Source organism: Balaenoptera musculus, chromosome 11 (genome assembly GCF_009873245.2).
Source record: "Balaenoptera musculus isolate JJ_BM4_2016_0621 chromosome 11, mBalMus1.pri.v3, whole genome shotgun sequence".
NCBI lineage: Eukaryota > Metazoa > Chordata > Mammalia > Artiodactyla > Balaenopteridae > Balaenoptera > Balaenoptera musculus.
Window position 1 is genome coordinate 84,970,922 of NC_045795.1, and position 20,427 is coordinate 84,991,348.

A 20,427-nucleotide genomic window follows, 5' to 3' on the forward strand; every position below is an offset into this window, starting at 1 on the left:
AAGGGTACAAATGGACTTATTTACAAAACAGAAGTAGAGTCAAAGAGCAACCTCTCAAAGGCGGCGTACAGACACTGGTGCCACCCTGCTTCTGGCAACCTTTGGCTTCCTAAGAAGGCCACAGAGACATGGAGAGTCCCTCCCCCAGCCTGGCCCCCTGGGGGCTCCTAACAAACTCATCATACCCCTCCCCAGAAAAACACGTGCACGCCTTCTCCCTGGGCTCCCAGAAACGGCCCCTGTGTCAGCTCAAACACATCCTCCCAGCATTCACAGCCTTCTCAAACCGTCGCGTGCCATTGTGTCAGGAAGAGCTACTGTGCCCGAAAGAAGAGGGAAGGACAGCAGAGGCCCATGGGGAGAGAAACGTGGGGAATGTTGGAGGGAAGCAAGAAAGCATGGGAGGGGAAGTTTTTAAATCTTCCCAACTTTTGCTATCATACCTTTTAAAGGAGGGAGTGAACTGCCAAGACCAAGTTCTAAAAAAACCACAAATTTAGATAACAGGAATCACTCTTATTAATAATAAACCATCACCAAAAATCAAGTGTTTATGACAAGCCAAAAGCTCTGTTAAGTGCTCTGCATACATTTGCTGATTTATGCCTCCTGTCGGTCCAAACCCCAGCACCATCACTGCCACTAACATACACTGAGTCCCAAAGACTCAGTCACTCACTCAGGACACCTAAGCTACCGAGGGGCAGAGGATCCGTGCGAATTTCAGGAGAGAACAAAAACCACTTGGCCCAAGGTAAAACATTCCAGAGTCATCCCATTATGTTGAAATTCTACAACTTGGTAAGGCAGAAAAAAAAAAATCCCTTCTTTTTTTTCAAACCCTGTTGAACTTGAACCACCTTAGAGAAGTGCATTTAATCTTCATCAGTAAGGATGTCCCGACCATCTGAAGCAGAAGTACAACAGGCCACAAAATGAATTTTGCATTTTGTGCGGCTTGAGCCAATCACATCTCCACGACATAGGGCCTGGTTCGCTGTGGTTCCTGAAGGCGATCCACCCATGCACCTCCAGACAGAATCTGCTTGTTTAATAATTAACACTTTAGGGCTTCCCTGGTGGCACAGTGGTTAAGAATCCGCCTGCCGATGCAGGGCACACGGGTTTGAGCCCTGGTCTGAGCCCTGGACCTGGAAGATCCCGCATGCCACAGAGCAACTAAGCCCGTGCGCCACAACTACTGAGCCTGCACTCTAGAGCCCGAGAGCCACAACTCCTGAGCCCACGTGCCACAACTACTTAAGCCCACGTGCCACAACTACTGAAGCTCGTGCCTCTAGAGGCCCGTGCTCCGCAACAAAGAGAAGCCACCGCAATGAGAAGCCCGCGCACCGCAACAAAGAGTAGACCCCGCTCACCGCAACTAGAGAAAGCCCGCGCGCAGCAATGAAGACCCAACGCAGCCAAAAATAAATAAATAAAATAAATAAATTTTAAAAATTAACAAGAGCAAAAACTCTTTTCTGAGGCTGCCTTCAGATTTTAGGTCCAGCCGGCCTCTCCCAGGATGAAGCCAAGGGCGGGTGACAACGAAAAGCAATGAAGGTGACAGGCAGCAAAGGTACAGTCAAAGGATCAAGACACTGGGAGAAGGCCTAGAGAAGAAAAAGACAAAGAAGGAAAAGAACAGCACAAACAGGACTGGCTTCCCTCACAGGAAGCCAGAGAACACCCCGTGCACAGGATGACCAGTATTTTGCACTCAATGGATCTTACAACCCAGGAAGAGGAATGTGCTTTCACAGGGATTTGCAACCCAATCTGGGTTCAGTAATAGAGAGAAAGCCAAGATCGCTGAGTGAGCAGCATAGGAGAGGCTCAGCCTGCCACGTCTGTCCCAGCCCTGTCCTCCTGTCTTGCAGGAGAGGAAACCTTGGTACAGAAAAGCAAAGCCCTTCAAGACAGTGTATGAATCCCAAGCAGGGCCAGCTTCATGGGGGTGTGACCTGTGCAGTCACACAGGGCCCCGTGCTCTGAAGCGCCCCAACTTGGCTTAATGTTTTGCTGTCACCATCTTGAAATTCTTAATATTTCACAGTATTTCACAAAGAACCCCCCATTTTAATTTTGCACCGGGCCCACAAATCACATAGCTGGTCCATTCTCACTTTTAGTTTGATGTTTGAATTTTCAAAAGTTTCACGAGACTTGGATTTTACTTCTACTTTTTTTTTTTTTTTTTTTTTTTTAACAGATAACGTGTTTCACAGGCTATTTACACTCTAGGTAACCTGGCTTGGTTGTCACAGATTCTCAAAAGTTGATATTTAATACATACAGCAAGCGAGTCTTCACCCCACACCTAATCCATGCCCCAACCTGCAAACCAAAATGTGCTTAGTACGACCATCAGAGCCCATGGAAAAGGAAAGATGTCACTAGTGGGTTTCCTGGAGAAATAATGGGACCCATGCACTTCTAACCTTGAAGGATTGAGAAAATCTGAACCACTCACTAAAACTCAATTCCAGATCCTCAACCTTATCCTATTTCATTCACAATATACACCTCCCAAACATGTACACACGCAAGTGTATACACACACAGGTATAACACGTGTATCCAGAGAAAAATCTTACAGCTCCAGATGCCTGTATGTACTCCTGGTCTCATATACGTTACAAACATGAGAGAGACAGGTTGGTCCTGATGGTGCTGTCTTCAAATGGGGTTTCTTTGCAGAGGAAGAAAATATAAATGCATACACTGGATGACCAAGTACAGGTACACCTCAAAGACATTTCAGGATCAGTTCCAGACCACCAAAATAAAGCGAGTATCACAATAAAGCAAATCACATAAATTTTTCAGTTTCCCAGTGCGTATCAAAGTGATGTCTACACTAGACTATAGTCTAGTGTGCAATTGCACTCTTGGTGTTGTACGTTCTATGAGTTTGGACAAATGTACAATGACATGCCTCCACTATCACGGTATCATACAGAGTATTTTCACTACCCTAAAAATCCTCTGAGCTCTGTCTATTCGTCTCTCCCTCCCCCCACCCTGCAACCACTGATCTTTGCATTATCTCCACAGCTTTCCCTTTTCCAGAATATCATATAATTTGGATTATACAGTATATAGCCTTTTCAGATTGGTTTATTTCACTTAGTAATATGCATTTAAGGTCCCTCCATGTCTTTTTGTGGCTCAACTGCTCATTTCTTTTTAGTGCTGAATAACATTCCATTGTCTGGATGTACCATAGTTATTATTTATCCATTCACGTACTGAAGGACACCTTGGCTGCTTCCAGGTTTTGGCAATTATGGACAAAGCTGGTATAAATATTCACGTGCAGGTTTTTGAGTGGACGTTAAGATTTTAACTGCTTTGAATAAACACCAAGGATCCAGGATTGCTGGATCGCCTGGTAAGAGTAAGCTTGGTTTTATAAGAAACCACCAAACGGTCTTCTAAAGTGACTTACTATTTTGCATTCCCACCAGCAGTGAATGAGAGTTTACTTTTTAAAACACTGTTTCTGAGGTATTCATTCTAAGACTCGCCCCAACCCAATGACTAAGGGTCTTTCACACAGCACAATGGAAGTTCAAGGGAAACATTCCATCCTTTTAAGCCTCTACTCAGCCCCCTAACACACGGTCCATGGTCAGGTTCCTTGGGATTTCCCCATTCTGAAGGCGAAGCTGTCCAGTGAGCCAGGCTCTGTGACCACCCATGATCTGAATTACACACAGGTGTTTGAAAATACAGAGGGATCCAGCATAATTAAGAGCATTAAGCAATCATCTCAGCCCAAGGAGGCAGCTGAAGAAAAAAAGAACAGAGTTTGGGCAGCACTTTGGGAAATAAATTCCACAGCCTTTCACCAAGTTGAAATCTTGGCTTTGGCCACACATGAAAATGAGCCTGACCTGGTCTGAGCTCCCAGTGGACATCTGCCGGATCACAAAAGTTGACCCAACTGGCCTGCTTTCCCAACGAAAAGGCCACCGCTGGAATGGCAGATGGTATGGCTGGTAAGACCCAACCAAGGATGGACAGGACTGTGGAAAGGAAAATGGCAGAACACAGCTGGCCAAGCCAGGATGGGGGTCTCTGCTATTAAGAGAACCGCTTTTACACTGCGTTTTCAAAAAATAACATCACAGCGGCCTTTGATCTGATTTTCTTCTTTTATAGACTTCCATCACCCTTTCTTTACGTCCTATAAAACACAGCTAATTACTCTTTTATTTTCTCTCTTATCACTTGGTACTGCTGTGCAGTAGTAAAAGGACTGCTCACTCTACCCAGGGAAGCATGTCTTTTAGGGAGAAGTGCGTTAGAAACCCCTTTGCAACAAAGGAGGCGGCACCAGTGTTTTCCCCCAAGGTTTCAGGAACCTGGAGAAAGATGTTAAGTTACAAGGATGACTTCTCCTTCAATAAACCGTTACCAAGTATAACTTTATTTGTTATGAGAAACTCAAAAAATTTTTTAAATTAAAGCCATTGTTTAATGGGCAACACTGACTCTAATGGGCCCTGTTTAACACACACCCGCCTTTTAAAAAGAGCGTTGTCCAAACATTTCCCCTTTGTTATATTTTTCTCCATTCTTGAGGGAAACACTATCTACCTTTTACACTCATTTTGTTTAACATCCCCAGTCATTTATGCTATTTACTGAGTACCTGATATTCCTAATAAAATGTCAGTACAAATATCCAAGTTGCCTAGGAGGAGAAAAAAAAAAGTTTTCCCACCCTTCCCTGGCTGGTGAAGGTAAACATTTCTATGGCCCGAGTCAGTCAGCCACTAGGCTGACACAAATGCCTTTCATCTTTCCTCTGAAATTACAAAAGATGATCGTTTTACTCAGCCATAAGCCTAACTAAATCGATACTCTGTACACATCAGAATTAAATATGTTCTCTCTGCTCAAAATGAACAGTGTATTATTTATCACTAAATTTAATGACAAAAAAAACCTGATAACTCTCTCCGATTATACCACTGATTTCATCTAGTTCCGCATCATCGATTCTTTTGGTCATTAGCATAATCACAGAGCACCAGCTCCGGCTTAGGCAGCAAGTTTGATAACAGAGCTGAAAGGAGACACACACTATTTTAAAAACATGTTCCGATTTTCATCTAAGTACATCTTTATTTATGTGGCTATCTTACCATAAAGATGCCAGTCCTTGAAAATATGCAGAAATCACTTTCTACTCTGAAGAACAAGGTGCTTATATCATAACAAGAATACAGAAGTATAAAGTGCCTGTTAATTAAACATCGCTTTTTAACTTGCTACCCTGCATATGTAACTGTGAAGTTCTAAACCAAGTCTTTAAAATTAGAATGAGAAAATGGCTAGGATCCTTCAAATGAATGCCTCGTCTGTTTTTTTGTTTTTTTGTTTTTCTCCTTCAATGTAAGAGATCAGCCACTTGATTTATTATTTTTTTGAAATCAAATTCCCTGGTAAATGTTTGACTTTAAAGCTTTTCCCTCCCCCCCCAAAACAAAACAAACAAACAAACAAAAAAACACTGGTAAATGAGCACATTATGAAGATGTGGCCAGGACTGACAGTTTCACATCCATCCTACATTTTCAATGTACAGGACTGCAGAACGCTGCTGGGTTTTAAATTCAAGCGTGAAGAGCTTGTCTTGAATTAATATTCAGCACTTTAAAAGGTTCACATGGAAAAATGAATAAACTACAGCCACATGTATTCATATGAATGGATTTTACTAACGGTACTGAACAAAAAGTATCAAGTTACTACAGAACACAAATAGGGGGATACCATCAAAACACATTTTGAACATGCAAAAGGAAACCCTGTATTTGGGGGAATACAATCATATGTATTAAAAGTATAATGAAAGCCATGGGGAGGAAAACAGCCAGCTGAGAGCAGAGGTCACCTCCAGGGTAGAAGGACTGGGCTAAGATATGCCAGGAGCCTCTTCAACTGGATCAGAAATACATTCTTTCTGAAGCTAAGCAACAGGTACATGGGGGCCCACTGAATTATTCTCTGAATTACACTTTTTTGGTGTCTTACACATTTCATAACAAAAATCGAAAGCTGTAAGCGCGTAGTTTTAAGAGAAATTGCTTTGTAAATATCTGCCAGATTTCTTTCCTCAAAAGTCTCTCTCAACTCACAGATCAAAGTGCTTGAGGCCAAGGCATCGCATTTTATTCAACAATTGGGGCACTTGTTACACTACTAAAACCCCCATATAAAATCCATTTGCACCATTTTCAAAAGTCTCACAACTACCTTGAAGAAGTTCCCCACCTCAGTACTCTGCCAGGGGAAAGTCCTCTCTGACACAGAGATGATTTCCGTAGCTAGTAAAAGCCACTGTCCTGCTTCCTAATTGAAATAAACAAAAACAAACACAGAAACGACATCTCTCTTTAAGTATCTTCTAAATTTTGAGTTGATGCAAATACATGCACAGGAAAAATAAGCTAGAATCACATCTTATGTATGATCTGGGGACAAAGGGGTCTAAGGTGAATGTTTTGCCAGATGGGGAGTTGATTCCTCCCCCCGCACACACACACCCTATCCACGACGCCATCCCCATCCCAAAATATTTAAACCTTGTGCTGCTGTTGCCTTAAGGACAGTAAGACAAAAGGGAGAAGCACCCCCAGTCAGCGGTGAGGATGACTTGCTCCTACAAGTATAAGAATTTGTTGTAAGCTCACCCAAGTTAGGACGGCGCATTTACTGTCAACAGGCCATCATACTGCAACGAAAGCCATTATTTAGAAAATAAGATGAACACATTTAAGTGACTGAACCCTTCCCTAAGCCCAGAGAAGGCATGCAAAACAACGGGTCTGCAACAACACGCCTGACGAAGCCCCTAAGAGAAAACCCGAGATTGAACCATTTGCCACTGTAATAGACTATCTTCTCCAAAATTATTGACAGTTGGATGTGGACAGCGATATTCTCTAAAGAGGGCCCACCCAACCCTCCCTTCTCAAGGTTCAACTAACTTTCTTCCAAATAATTAAATGCGGCAAACTTTCTATTAGAAAATTTCTGTAAGACGTCACTAGAAAGGGTCCGTCATTGATTCCCTAATGATAAATCAGTTAATTACTTAATCTTTCTTAATGAAATGATTAACATCTTTTCAACAAACAAGGCAGAGGGATTTAGCATCACGCTGTAGATTTCATCCACTGCTGACAGCTGTAGTAAGACCATGCGGCCTTGACGATGCACCTTCTATTTTTTCAACCAGTCCCGTTTTTCATCTTTTATAGAAACCCTCCATGCAAAGTTAGAGACACTCTAGTTTTAAAACTTGGCCCATCAGAGATTGTTATTTAAGCCCTTCAGGGTCTGAACAGAAATAAAAGAACTTTGTATTACAGGGATATTCCAAATGCCACCCAAACCTAGAGCCCAAGCAACTGTGAAGTTCAAAACATAGAAACAATTGCCAACTTTTTGGTATCTATTAAAATGAAGCCACACCCAAAGTCAAGTGGCAATTTTTTATTTTTTACTTTAGGTGAGGGCATTTTGGACCAACACTTTATTGCTGGGTAACTTCAAAAGGCACATTACTAATACAGACGAAAAATGTCTATACAACTTTTATTTAAATAACTCTTTTGATCTTAGTGGAGAGATCTTCAGCTGAAGCCCTGAATAGTTAAACAAGCCTCCTTAGCATTTTATCTTCCTTTATCTCATAATCTTAGAGGATGCATTCGTCTTAGGATTCTGCTTGCTTTATTTGTGTGGCATCCTTGGCGAGGCTACTTCCATCAATATTCCTGCAGGCCCCATCACATACAATGAGAGAGAATTTCCCAAGATGCCTAGGGAAATCAACGTACTTATGCCAGCAGGGTTAATCTAATGGGTAAACAGTTCAGATTTTTAAATTAAGATGAAATACTTGGAGAAAAAAAAATTCCAGCAAGCCATCTGACGCTAATTGGTAGCTACAACATGACAACGCCCATTGGAAACATGGAGGCAAGCGAGGCATAATTTGAAAAGAAATGTCTGGTACTTGGTGAGAACGACCGATGTGCCACGTTGTTTCTACCACTCAGCTGAACTGTGAGGCTCTTGTTCTGCCTCTGTTTCTCTAAGTATCTAATGTTTCTTTGGGTGCTTGACTCTGGAAAGGGAACCCATATTCCTTTCTTAGGTTTCATGAAGTCCAAACAGTAAAGTTAAACCCTTAAGAAGAGCTGTAAGATTCCTCCAGTGCTGATCTTTGAGGAGTCCAGTTCTCCCACTTCGGTGGGCATCAGAATCACACGGGGAGCTATTCAGAAATGCAAAGGGTGCCCCCCCACCCCCGATACGGCACAGCCAGGCACAATGCGACTACGTCTGTGTTTGGAATGACAGCTCTGCTGCGATTCCAATCCTCGTGCATGCTTAAAAACCACCAGCTTTGATTCTTAATAGGAATCCAAACACATTAAAAAGAACACAGGTCTCAAGATAAAACAAAAAATTAGTCGGTAAAATCCAAGTGAAGATAAAGATTTCAGTTCCACAATCTTTAGGAGCAGAAATCACTTGGTCCCATGAGTCTCTGTTTAGTGTGCATCAGAATTACCCCAGGGGAGATTTGTGAACAATGCACATTCGCACGTCAGTCTGCAAAAGTTCTGATCGAAGGATCTGTGTTTTAATAAATCCCCCCTAACATGTACACACGCACAGACACACAATGACCTGGAAGCAGGTGAGCACGGGACCTCGCTTTGAAACATGCTGAACTCGGACCAACAACAACCCTCTTCCACTTCGCATAGGAGTATCTGCCTCCACCTCTGTGCTTACCTGTCCCCGGGAGAGGAAGCCTCCAGCCCCTCTGATGGGGCATCACCAATTCAGGGGAGAGGCTTTGGGACAGGAGAAACTCATGCCAAACTCACATCACTCCCTCCCCCCAGGAGCTGCAACCACTGTCCTGAGAGCACCAAGAACGTCTTTAAAAGTCTGAGTAACTACACAGCCCCGGTGTCCTTACATCTTTAAGCTCGAAGAATATACCTTAAACACTCCCCCTAATTCGAAGACAAGGAACCAGAAGCGAGAAAAGTCACATTATGATTCAATTGCAGAGCCAGGAGGGAGAAAAGGAAACCTCGGAAATTCTGCTTTTGAGTTGATGCTAGAACTGTTATTCGGTGTCCTAGCCAATAAAGCTGATCACAGAATTAGCTAAAACCAGAGAATCTGGCAAACTGTGAATGTCCACGTGAATTACTACTAATAAGTAAGTCTGTATCCAAAAATAAAATTCAGGAAAACATCTTTGTCTCACCCTGAGTATCTTCTATTTAATACAAACAGGGACCCAATAATGCCAGGTTCAGGTCCATTTTTCTCCCCTGAGCAAATTGTCCTCCAACATGCTAGCCCCAGATATTTTCAAACTGCTGAAATAAAACAGAATGACACGAGCTTTCTAATCAGTGATTCCTCCATTTCAGCTTTGTGTCTGAATTAGCAGCAGTTAGAGGAAATAAACCCATCTGAGAGGGGTCCTGAGTAGAGAGAACTAAATAGTAAGCAGAACACTTGAACACAATTTTGTATGTGTTCATGCTCCCTTATTTAAAAAAAAAAAAAAAAACAAAAACCTATTTTATTGAAAATGTGATTTGGAAAGAAAGTGCAATTAGCTTTGCACAGGCCCTGCCGAGATGTTCCTGAACACACCAGACATATGTAAATATTTCGTGATATCAGTTCCAATTGAGTAGACCTGTCAAGATATTTACAGGGCTTGACAGTACTTCTGTCTTTAATTAAATTTTTGTCCAGATATTCTAATGTAATTTAAATAGATTATTAGTTGTCAGGATCTAATATAAATTTTGTTTACGATTTAGTTACTTTAAGTACTCAGATTGAAGAAGCTAATTTAACCCCACACGTGAGCAGCTTCAAGCGTCAAGACCACTAAAAAGCTTCCACTGCCCTTTGCACTCTCCCAATAGTCTTAAATTACTACAACTTAATGGCAAATATCGAGGCACAAAATGGAGCCCCCTCCCCCACTTTTTTAAAAGCAAATAGCTTGGGGAGGGTCATACGGAAAAACCCATCTATATGCATGTTCAAGTTCCAGATTCTTTCTTTCAGGCAGCCAGTTCTCCCAGTGGCTGGCTAGGTAGGAAATGTTTTTCTCACTTTCGATCCCATAAAATCACTACCAAACACCTGTTGTGCACAGGCAGGGCATGTATTAAAAACTGGTGTCGGGGGATTTCAAAAAGAAACACAAGTCCTGCAGAGACATCCTCAAGCTAATTCGGTCAAGAGATTTTCATGACTGGGTAAAACAGTACAAGGAAAAGGATGCAGCTTCTGGCACAACCTTCTTGTGAATGGGAGCTGACTTCTAAATAAGGCCCGAAAAATGCCTTAGCCCCAACTGACTGTAATTAATAAAAGTAATTTATTAAAGAAACAAAGAACACTGTCAAATTGTCTTCCCTGACTGCCATGCGCTTTACCCCACTGTACTTCCTCTTTCCAGAATACCAGCCTTGGCAGCCATTATTGCAAGAACATTATCTATGGGATGCAAAACCAAAGCACTTCTTGAAATCAAACGTTCCTCACAACATTTATTTTTAGGTTGGCAGCACAAGCCAAATCTGCTTAATTTCCATTAACCACATCGTCACATGCACATCCAAATAAACTATGTGGGTCCCAGGGGGAAAAAAAAACAAGTGTCATGCATAAGATACCCCATATTTGGCCAGGTTTCCCTGTTTCAGGAATTTGTCTCATCTCATGGCCCGCTGACGTTATAGCTTTCGGAACCTCTAACCTTAATTCAGCCAAGCACCAAGGAAGAGAAAGATTTTTAAAAATCAGTTTAAGATGGTTTCTTGGATGGCACACGTATGGCAAAGTGACTACAGACCAGTGTAACAAGGCACAGGAAAGATCGTTTAGAAATCACACCAGCCCAACTTACTTGGCTTGCTGGCTTAATTTACAAACTCAGTGTTTGATCACCTGGTGGGATTACTACCATCAACTAAAGAAAAAAGAAAAAAAAAAATCCCCTACAAATAGTAAAAGTCCATGTTGGCTGGTGTATAAAGTTCACCTGTCTATTCAGCAGATGACTCTCTTAAAGTTATTTTCTTTAGAAGACAAACCCCTACTTGCTGGAGACCTTTATATACTCTAGGTCCAAAAAACATACTTAAAAACAAAAAGAACAATACTGCTGGCTTAGCAAAAATGACATTTACTATGACGGAATCCTATAAAAGGAGTATGACACCTAACAGGATAAGAAAGGAAAAGAAAAAGCCCTAAGCAGAAAAATTTCTTTGAAAAAACAAAAATACCACCTGTGCAAATCTAGCTATGCTCTGGAAACCCCTTTTCAGCCATAGAGAACCAGCTCCTGCTCGGTGCCTTGAAGTTGCAATTAAATTGTAGTAATTTAAGATTATCGGGAGAGCAAAGGGCAGTAGGAGCTCTTTGGAGGGCTCGCCTCCCCACTTAATGCTCTTCAGTCAGGGGTTAAATGAGTTTCTTTAATGTAAGTACCTTAAAGTAACTGAATCATAAACAAAATTTATACTATTTTCTGACAGCCTGCAATCTATTTAAATTTTGTTAACGGGTACCTCAGATTATTTTTAAAAGACAGAATCCTTGCAATGCCCTGTAAATATTCTTGGCGTCCCCACCGAAAAGTAATCGGTACTTTAGAACACCTAAATTGAATACACACACGTTTGCGGGATGCAGACTCTTTACAAGGTAACATTTCGAAAGTGAGTTTGCATCTTAACTAAAACCTGAAAACCAAATCAACAGCACAATAAGATAGGCTGCAAAGAGGAAGCTGGGTTCAAAATAAGTTGTCATGTCGGCTCTATTCTCCCTTCTCTTCCTTTATGTTGGCACTGGACGTGCGGGGTATAAATACATTTGTTGAGGAAATATCACAGTTCTTCTGTTAATTTAAACAACTGCTGAGAACAGACATATATCCTTCAGTAGAGCCTCCGAATGCAAAGGCCGGGGCTAGAGTCTTAAGAGAAGCAAGGAAGCAAGGAAAAACTTAGTAACAGAAAACCATGCCCAGGCTCAACATTAACCCAGTTAACTTTTGTTATTGTTGGTACAAATGATTTAACTAGAAAGTATTTACAGCTTTTTAAAAAACATTACATATTGCAGAAAATTGCCTAATAGCATCCATGTGTATGTTTAACTCACATTGTTTAATGATACAATAAAAGGTATATCCAATAAAAGCTACAGACTTTGAAACATGTTGGGCACTCTGGTTATGAAACTGACTTAAAAAAACACAAAGTGCTTACTATGTGATTGACATTTGTTCGTTACAAATGCAATCCTTCAATGACAATTATTTTTATTCTTCTCTGTGTGTTTAGTTGTCGTTTTTTTCCTACTTTGTTCTACTTAATTTGAAATGACATTTAATTTGGGGATAGTTTATAGCTTAAAAAAAAGTGTTACACAGTTTATACTCCAGCATTTAAATATAAACACAATCTTTCACAGGTCTCCAGCAATACAACCCCCTTAATTTGAGGCAGTTAATTTGAAAAGTTGATGTTTCTTTCATTATACTTTGATAAACCTGTGAAAACAAAATGCTAAAGTAATTACTGTTACTACTCCCTTTAAAAATGTAAAGCAGTTAAATTTTCCTAGACAACAAGCAAGGACAAGTTACAGAGAACTTGAATAAAAGTAGCAACGTGGTCATGCTGAATGTCAATCTAAAAAAAGAGGTTATGTCTAATCTGGAGAATGCTCCCTCTCGCCTTTTTAAATTCCAAGAGTGGGCTGACACAAAACTTCATCACCAGGGATTTTTTTTTTTTTGGATTTTTTTTTTTTTTTTTTGAGCTTCACATCAGATTTAAACCCTCACATACAAAACCTTGGCTTCCCTGACAAGGCAGATCTTCTAAACTTGATGTGAGAAAACGTTATCTAACTCTAGTGTAGGAGTCTAATGTTGGTAAAAAAGAATTCCACTGCACAGTTCTGGGTAGCAAGACAACCTCTAGAAGTCTTACTATCCTTTTAATGCCCTTTTGGGTACATTCTCTTCATGAATAAAAATGCATTATAAAAATAACTTGTTTAGCTACTCAGCATCTATAAGGAACTCAAATGCTGCCTGGAGAGGGGCTGAATATTTCCTTCCAAGCAAGCCTCTGCTTGCACAACAAAGATCAGCATTTGCAATGGTCCATTTCTGCATTAGTGAATATATAGCTTTGCTGCTTGATCGAATCGTCCAGGGTTCTCCGTGTAGAGCTCCTGACAACAACCCAGCAGCAGTTCTGTTTGATCTCTCCTGCTTCCTTAATTTGGGTTGTCAAGGTTCAGCAGTTGGAGGCTGTTTACTTTACTTTTCCAAAAAAAAAAAAAAACTGATTTTTTTTCTCCCTCTCATACAATGACTAATCCAAAGACTAAGGGGGGTGAAGTGGGATGCAACCAGTGACAAGATGTTAAGCCTTTTTTCCCCCCTTTGCAGTGAGATTTTAGCGAACACCTTTTGAATGGTAACTAGTTGAGTTCCTTTTAATATTTTTAATACTCTTTAATTATGAGACCTTTCAAGCAGGCAAGTCAGAGATGGAAAAGACTCATTCCTGATCTCTGAAACTGTGAGCCCAATTTTCTTTTCCTGGCCTTAAAGAGATGGGCATTTTCACTTTGAGAATCAAAACTCTAGTGGAATTCTCAAAAAGATTCAATACATTTCTCTCTGGAACCAAAAATCATAGGAACTCCTGTGTCTCAATTATACAGGATAACCCTTGGTAAGAAACACCTGAACTCTTACCATTTCTCTTCAAATTCTAGTTAAGACATCTCCCCCTAAATTGATTCTCACTGTGGAAAAAACGAGGGGAAGGGAGATGAAAGGTAAAAATTTGGAAATATTCTTCAATGTATTTTCAGCAGGAGAAAAATCTCTTAACTATCCCTCAGGTTTTCTCAACTCAGCTATTGCGCCAGCCCTAAATCCTGAAGCCTACGGACAACCAAAGGTAAAGTGCAGACGGTTTCAATGTGTAGACTCCTTTCAGGGGGAATACAGAATGGCCCTCCAACCTTCCTGTCTAAGGAGCAGAAACAAAAAGGGAAACCCGAACTTGGAAAATACCTGTGACCGGACATGAGAGCAACACCAGCCCCTCATAAATGGGCTGGAAAAGCTCAAATGCAACCAAATGAAATGTTTACATTAATTCCATTATTCTGCCCATGCCTCACAGATGAGGGCTGGGGGGAGGGGGGCGGGGCTCAGAGGAAGAAAATAAGTTTCATTTCGGGTTTTCTGGTCTAGCAAAAGGAAAAGGAATTAAGACGAACGTGTAGGATGAGCCCAGACTAAATCAATACACTTTGTAATCAGCCCGGCAAGGGTATTTGGACACAATGACTTGGAAATAATTAACAGTTAAAAGGGGGGGGGGGGAGTGGGGTGAGAAGGGGAGCGAGGGATGTCATCATATTTTATCAGAGCACTTTACACTCCATGCTAAACTTTGATCTCCAGATTTTCGGATTTCGGAAAGAAAAGAGGAAAAAAGGAGAAAGTCCAGTATTTCAAAGCACCTACCGGCTTGAGGATGGGCACATTTCCTGGCTCCGGCGCCAGATCGCTGCGCTCGCACCGCCCATGCTGGGGCTTTGGGCGCAGAGAGCCCCCGGGTACAGCCCGAAGCTCTAGGGTATCCCCGGCCCTCACGCCCCCGCCCGCGGCCGCCTCGACTTACCCGCGGAGTCCGGGGAGGGAGTGGGAGTGCCGCCTTCACGCCCGCGGAGGAGGCGCCGGCAGCACCATGGTCCCCGGCGCCGCAGCCGCTGCCCCTTGCCTGCTTGCTCGCCGCGCGCTATCTTCTTCTTGCAAACTTTCGGGTTCTGCGGTCGACAAGAAACCGGGGCGACCCTCAGCAAATCTTCCCGGTGCAGGTTGCGGGGAACTGAGTAGGGCGGGATAAATGAGTAGCCTGGGGGGCCAAGACCGAGAGGGCGGCGGGCTCGAAGGACCCGCGAACGCGCGTGGAGGGAAGAGAGGATGTGGCCCAGGGATTCCCTGCAAGGATCCCGAGACCGGGAAATCGGCCCGAGCCGAAGTCTAAGCACCTTCCCCGGGATCTTACAAAGTTGCAACAACAAAAAAGGAGGGGGGAGGAAAGGGGGAGGGGGTGGAATAGGGATACGATCGCAGGCGCAAGGTTTGGAGTTACAACTGTTTATTTAGTCCTTATTCTCACAGGGGGCGGGAGCTGCGCCGCAATCGGGGGGGGGGGGGGCGGGTTGCAGGCAGCGATTTCGAAGCAAACACTTGGGAGGGGGGGCCTGAGACTTTGTTTCTGGGCGCGAAGCTCCCCGGCGCCCGCGTGTGTCACCGCCAGTCTCCGGGGACCGAGGCGGAGCTCACAACAGGTGGGGAGGGGGACTAGCCGAGGGCCAAAAAGAAGAAGGAATCAAAGTTTCCGAGCGCGGCCGTATCTGGGGAGGAGGGGGGCAGGAGGCGGAGGCGAGGGGAGGCGGAGGCAGCGAATGACCGCGACCCCGCGGCAACTGGCAAACTCCTCCGGCTCCCGGCGCCGCCACCGCGGTCCCCACCCGAAGCGCACACCCGCCCGGCTCGCCGGCTGGCTCAGCTGAATCCTCTCTGCGGGGCAGGAATGGAGCGCGGGGAGCCCGGGAGGAAGGCGGCGCACAGCAGAGGAACGGAGAGCCATTGGCCGCCGGGACAGGGCCGAAGGGTCTCGGCGACTCGCGCACGTCTCAGGACAGATCGGGACTTGGGAAATCCCCCGTTCCCCAGGCTTAAGAGGGACGTACACCCAGAAAGTGCGTGTGGTGCAGCGGAGAGGAATCCGGGCGCCGCGACTCCCCGCAGCGCACCCTGCTCCCACTCCCACCCGCCGAGCTGGCCACGGCGGCCTCGGATCCCTCGCGGGGAGGCTGGGTTCGCCGGGCCGAGCGCGCGAGGGGGACGTGTCTAGCTGGAGGTGCGCGGGTGTGTGTATGAGTTTTCTGGGCTCCGGGGTGCGGCAGAGGAGTGCCCCCGCCGCCGAGTCCGGGGCACGGCGTGCGTGGCACCGGAGACGTCCCCAGCCGCGGGGCCTAGGGCGCAGACGTTCCCAGTCATTCCGCTGAGGCCCGCGGAGCAGCCCGGGGCTCCGAGGGGGCAAACACTCGTGGAGAGCGAAGGGAAAAAGTTTGCTCCAAGTCCAAACTTCGGGCTCCAGAGGCACCCGGCGCGCGCCCCCTCCCGCCGCGGACCCGACCCCGGGCCCCGCGCCCGCCCGGCTCCTGGGCAGGCACCCCGACGCCGGACACCGAAAGTTGCGCCAGGCGGCCTGGGATTCTCGAGTCCTCTCCCCGCTGCAACCGTGGAGAGCGCAGAGCGACGCGTGAAGGGGCCGAGGTGAAGGAGAGATCGCCTCCTCGCCGCTGCCGCCGCAGCCTACCCCCCCCCCGCCCCGCCATTTGACTTATGGAAATGCACCCAAGAGTGCGGGCGCCGCCGGAGTCCCCTCTACCGCCTCCCGCGCCAGCTCGCAGCCCCCAGCCACCCGGGAGCCCGGGCCCCGACCCGGGGGAGAGAGAGGCTGCCTCTGGGGAGGGCTGGGGGAGATGCACGTGGAGCCGGGAGATGGGAAGAAGTTTTTTTTTTTCCTTTTTTCTTTCTTTTTCTTTTCTTTTCTTTTCTTTTCTTTTTTTTTTTTTTTTTTTGTTGTTGTTGTTGTTTAAAGTGGTCGGAAACAAGGCAGGAGGCGGCTTGGGAAAAAGTGGAGCAGAAATGGAAAAATACAAACTCACCCGCTGCAAATGGTCTCTCGGTGCAAACTAAGGTGTTTTCGGGCCTTTCCCCGCGCGCGCCCACTCCCGCCCGCGCGCGCACCCCCGCGCACACACTCACTCGCGCACACACGCGCGCACACACACGCACTCCCGGGCGAGGGCCGGGCCGCCGCGAGTACAGCATGCAACCGCCACACAATAAATAACAATAGATTCCTCCGCTCCGGACTAGCTTTCCGGAGCCCAGCCAGTGGCGGCGGCGGCGGCAGAGGCGCGGACGATGTCGGGCCGGGGGCGCTCCCCCGCCCGCCCCCTGGGCTGCGGCCGGAGCCCCTTCTCCATCTTACGCACCCCCAAGCCACCCCCGGAGCGCGAGCCGGCTCGCCCCCCTTCCCCGAGCCACTCGGGCGCTGGCACCCACCCCCTCCCCCCGGACTCCCGGAACAAATAAATAAATAAGGCGCGCGAGAGGCCAACACGTCGCGGAGGGAGATGTTGTTATTTTTTGCTGTTGTGCGTCCCTGACGTCACATCCACCTGCTGGGTAAACAACAAGGCTCGCAGCAAAAAAAAAAAAAAAAGAAAAAAGAAAAAAAATCGCAGTTGCCAAGGGGGTGGGGCGGGGATTGGGGGCAAGGGGAACAGGGAGGTGGGAGTGAGGGGTGTCCAGGCTAGATGGGGACGAGGAGAAGGAGGCAGAGCCCCGCAGACCAGAGAGAGGAAGGCAACGCCAGAGCAGTCCCTGGCAAAAGAGGGATCAGGCAAGAAAGACCTGGAAAATGAGGGGCATGGGGGAGGGGGATTCCTCAGAAGATGGGGAAAGGGGCGCCCATTCAGACACCGGAAAAAAACGAGAGGGAGAGTGTTAACAACTAGGGACGAAGATGGGAATGCGATGGCTATTTGCTTGGTTTCTGAGCTAAAAATACAGAAGGAAGGGGAGAGGAAAGACAAGCATGTGAGTTTCCTCCAGTTAAAAGTGAAAGTGTTTTGCCATCAGTGACAGTTGAAGGAGGGGGAGGTGGGGTGGTGTTTTCAACCCCCTTTCTCCTTCTCTCCCGTCCTCCCTCGGTCTCTCCTCTTTCTTTCTGCACTTTGTCCAATGAAAGAAGGCGAGTTCGGGAGGTGAAAGTTCAACAGAAGGACAAACCCCTGTTTGCAAGAAATAGAAACCCGCCAGTGAGGGGTTTTTTTTCCCCCTGTATTTCTGAATCAGGAGAGTGTAATGTGGGACGCTTCCCCCCACTTCCTTGTCAGAGTCACTGCAGGAATGTGTAGTTAGATCCACTTTAGGCGAAAGTGGCTGCGTCGGGAGCTGTGTTCTTGCCATGGTTTCTCTTAGGAAAACGCCCAGGGGGCTAGCATGTCAATCAGTTGTTTAACACAAATTACCTGCTCTCCCAGAGATCAGTCACATGCAAAAAGCTTTGTCCAATTCTTTGAAAAGGTGACTTTTTTTTTTTTCTTTTTGCTGTTTTGAAGTTCGGTGGAATTTAGAAATTTGAAGGAGTGAATTAGGAGCCTGAATGAAATGTTTTGGAATATACATATACATGTATAAAACAAGAGACACAAGCATTTCTTTCGCTATTATCAACACAAATAGAGGAGGAAGAAGCCTTTCTGTTTCCAAGGTGTGACTTAGAAAGATATAGGGCTCTAGGGCTTGTTGTTGTTAACAGAAATAATTTTTTTTCAGACCCATCACCCCAACCTCCCAGCATTTCCAGTTACTGGCTAGGTGGTGTACCAGGGCAACTCTTTATGAGAATATATTGAAAGCCACTCCTGTGGATTCCTACAGAGTACTTGGGGAGAGGGAGACAACGGAAGGGGGTGGCAATGGAAGGGGGACACTAGTACTGTCCCCTTGGTCTTGAGACCAGTGCAGTTGTAGATAATCTATATCCTGAAAAAGTTATTATAAATTCTTTTGGATAATGTCTTTATACAAATATTTTTAAACATTCATTTACAGAAGAATTCTAAATCTCAATTTCAATAATAGCATAAGATCATCACTTTAAAATTCTGTTTTGCAAGTAAAAAAAAAAAATTCACTCATGCTACTGAATAAAGCCAGAGACAGGGAGACTGCGCTAAGGTAATTACAACATAGTAGAATTCATGTAAATGCACACTGTGTAAGATTCCAGGCTATCCAGGCAAAACCATCCAACAGATCTTTTAGACTAGAATCCACATATAGAAAACACGTTTTACTTCCTGTAGCACTTCCTAGCTTCCTAGAGGCTAGGGTTGTGTTGTCTTTGATTCAACATGTTAATTAAGACATGACACACCTACTATGTTCTAGACCATACAGTAGGCACTGAGGGATGCAGAAAGAAATAAAATTCCTGCCCTTGAGAAGCTCACTGTCTACAGCTGTCAGTAATAACATCTAATATTTATTGAATGCTTACCATGAACTAGACAATGATGTAGAAGCTTTATGGCAACTCAGTTAATACTCCCAATGACCCTTTAACGTCGCTGGCAATTCCATATGCTGAATTCACATGGAATTAAATGGAAATCTACAAAGTAGCCAGTCTATGGGGTGCCGGGGTGGGGGTGGGGGTTGTTGTTTTTCATTTCTACAGTGTTTTAAGCCCGATATAATATGTTATGGTATATGTCGGGTTGCAGAATTATAACTCAGGGGAATAGCAATTTATTTCAACGTGACAAATTTATGCATCGTCTGTAAAGAACAATTCATGCTTTGATCTGGCTTTTCAGATCGAACAGTGAGTTTTAAAAAAATTATTAGTATTGCCATACTAAAAAGATCTTTAGATTGCCACTGATCTTATTCTGCATTTTAACTGCCTTAAATTCTACATTCACTTGAAAGCGGGGGGACCAAAATCAGATTGGCAACAAGTTTTGCAGACAAAAGGAAATCCTGGTTGTAAATCCCATGATATATTGTACCCAATTTTGTATATAATACTGTCTAATGTGCCGCCTTATTAAAGAATTCCATGTCCACTTGGTTTACATTAGAGGGAAACTTAACTGCAGTTTAACATATAGTTCATTTTCAACACTGTCATGTTACATTCATAGGGAGCACATTTTCATTTCTTTATCAGTAATCAACTGGAAGTTTCTTTTTGTTAAATTAAAGCAAGAAGGGTTTTTAAATAAAGGGCATGGGGGTAGGACGCCACCTTTTGGTGGTAAAACAAATAGAAGTCCCTTTTTTAAACACATGCTCCTGACATAATTTCATTTTTAATTACACCAAGGCAAAGGTGCTTGTCTCCATTTCGTTATAGTTTAATAGGAAAAAACTGTAAATTCAAAATTAGCAAACTATAGTTAATTGCGGCCAAAATTTCCCCGAAGGTATCAGAACATTTGAGTGCCCTGTCACATACTATTAATTATATGTAACACCAACTTTGTTCTGCAAATACTGTGTCAATGAACATATGCACATTTTGGGGGGACAGAAAGTGGAGTGGACATCTGCCACTTAATGAGATACCTGAATCTCTTATAAGTTTAAACAGAAACTTTAAAATTGCCTAATTCAGTGTTTCTTTAACTACACTTACCATCTTC

At 44.5% G+C, this 20,427-nt stretch overlaps 1 protein-coding gene across 3 annotated transcripts in view; it reads right to left on the bottom strand.

Annotated features, from left to right (window-relative positions):
• FOXP1 (forkhead box P1) overlaps positions 1-17,104 on the bottom strand; it is a 585,986-nt gene extending 568,882 nt beyond the window's left edge. The window contains exons 1-2 of one of the 3 annotated variants that reach the window (XM_036868301.1): positions 16,870-17,102; positions 14,808-14,952 (exon numbers count right to left, since the gene is read on the bottom strand). The gene's annotated coding sequence lies outside the window, so the exon portion shown is untranslated. Of the gene's footprint in view, positions 1-14,807; positions 14,953-16,869 lie in introns of all 3 variants that reach the window. The other 2 variants (XM_036868303.1, XM_036868300.1) reach the window with 2 other exon arrangements.
• Positions 17,105-20,427: the final 3,323 nt, after the last annotated feature.